At 44.8% G+C, this 1,983-nt stretch overlaps 1 pseudogene across 1 annotated transcript; it reads right to left on the reverse strand.

The window, feature by feature from the left end:
* Nucleotides 1-446: 446 nt before the first annotated feature.
* On the reverse strand, nt 447-1,297 carry LOC309965485 (large ribosomal subunit protein eL20-like; annotated as a pseudogene). Its single transcript has one exon. The product of its transcript is annotated as a large ribosomal subunit protein eL20-like (transcript).
* Nucleotides 1,298-1,983: the final 686 nt, after the last annotated feature.

A 1,983-nucleotide genomic window follows, 5' to 3' on the forward strand; every position in this document is an offset into this window, starting at 1 on the left:
TCCATCACCCCTGAAGGAAACACATGCTCATAAGCAGTCTCTTCCTATTCTCCCCTCTCCCTAAACCCGGGCAACCACAGTATCTACTTTGTGTCTCCAGGGATTTGATCATTTAGTACATTTCATAGAAATGGAATCATACTGTATGTGGACTTTTGTATTTGGCTTCTTTCACTTAGCGTAGTGTTTTCAAGGTTCATCCATGTTGTAGCATGTATTAGTATTTCATTTCTTTTTATGGCTGAGTAATATTCCATTGTATGGCTGTATCACATTTTACTTATCCATTTATTGTTGGACATTTGGATTGTTTCTGCCTTTTGACTGTCATGAATAATGCTGCTGTGAACATTTATATACGAGTTTTTGTGTGAACATATGTATTTCCAGTTCTCTTGAGTATATATACCTAGAAATGGGACTGCTAGGGCATATGGTGACTATGTTTAATTTTTTGAGGGCAGCATGGAATTTTTTTTTCTTCTTCTGGTCTTCCCAATGAGTTTTATTGGGGCAGACCTGGGGATGGGGAGGGCCTGCATTTGAAAGAAGGTGTTGGGCCTCTTGGTGGTGAAGTGTGGCTTGTGCTGGTGACAGAGGACCCAGTGGGGCAGTGGGAACTTGATCTTGGAGTCGTGGAACTGCTTGGCTGCTGCTCGCGGCACTTGCTGGCTGCGATCTCCTCTACCTCCATGATCTGGATCTAGTGGGCCCGGGCAAGGCGCCGGGTGCCCATGTCTCAGTAGCACTGGGTGATGGTGCCGGCTGCGGTCAGGTCCTGGTACTGCCGGTACATGTTGTGGGGGCCTCTGCGGGAGTCATAGTGCAGCCAGATGCAGAAGTTCTTCAGCCTTGGGAGATTTCTTGAACACCCGTCCACAGCAGACAGTTTCCCCTGAAGACTTCTTCATCTTCTTCAGCTGAGACACAAAGTACCAGAAGCGGGACTTGGCAGCATGATTAGGTGCAAAGATTTGCATGTGCCAGAGGGGCGGTGTGGGCCATTTGGCGGGCAGCGCCCCACCACTTTGTACTCTCGAAGTGTGCCCAAGGCCTCCATGGTGCTCCATCTGCGCTTGCCGCCACCCTCGAAAAGGCGGGAAGCATGGAATTTTAACTGGTTTTTAAAAATTCATTGAACTACTGTTTCACTCAAAGCTAATTTTTATATCACGTATAATCTTTATCCCATTGTGCTTTATACATGTTGTTTTTTTAAAAAAATCCAGTTTATTTTTATATAATTATTGAGAGGGTAATATTATCTGTATTGCTCCCTCTATGACGTATGGTGTAGAACGTTCTTAATTTGGGCTTCAATAATTAAATCCATTGAATAGTGGCCCAGTTAGATCTCTGCTTTATATTGAAAACTCTCATACAATGCTTAAAATTGATAGAAGTCTCCAGGTATTCAGTTTTCTAGAAAGGGCTGACCTACTAGCTTGATCCTTCATTTTTTTTTTTTTTTTTTGGCGGTACGTGGGCCTCTCACCGTTGTGGCCTCTCCCATTGCAGAGCACAGGCTCCGGACGCACAGGCTCAGCGGCCATGGCTCACGGGCCCAGCCGCTCCGCGGCATGTGGGATCTTCCCGGACGGGGGCACGAACCCGTGTCCCGTGCATCGGCAGGTGGACTCTCAACCACTGCGCCACCAGGGAAGCCCAATCCTTCATTTTTTTATTTCCCAATTCTTATCAGGATGTCTGGCAATCAGGTTAGGTACTCAGTACGTATTTGCTTGAGAGGTGATTGAGTTGTAACTTAAAGGTGATTTCTCTTCTGAAACTGAACATAGATTATAATTATTTATGAGTATCTACAATGTGCCAGATACTATTGGGTTGTGCAAAAAGTTCGTTTGGTGTTCTCTGTTAGACGGCTCTAGTAGCGCTTAGTTGTCTTCAACTTCATTTGAAACAATTTTGTTCGATTGTATTGTGACAGCTGTCATGTCAGCGTGCATTTAAAGAAAAAACTTA

Source organism: Leucopleurus acutus, assembly GCF_964270905.1.
Source record: "Leucopleurus acutus genome assembly, chromosome: 8".
Classification (NCBI taxonomy): domain Eukaryota; kingdom Metazoa; phylum Chordata; class Mammalia; order Artiodactyla; family Delphinidae; genus Leucopleurus; species Leucopleurus acutus.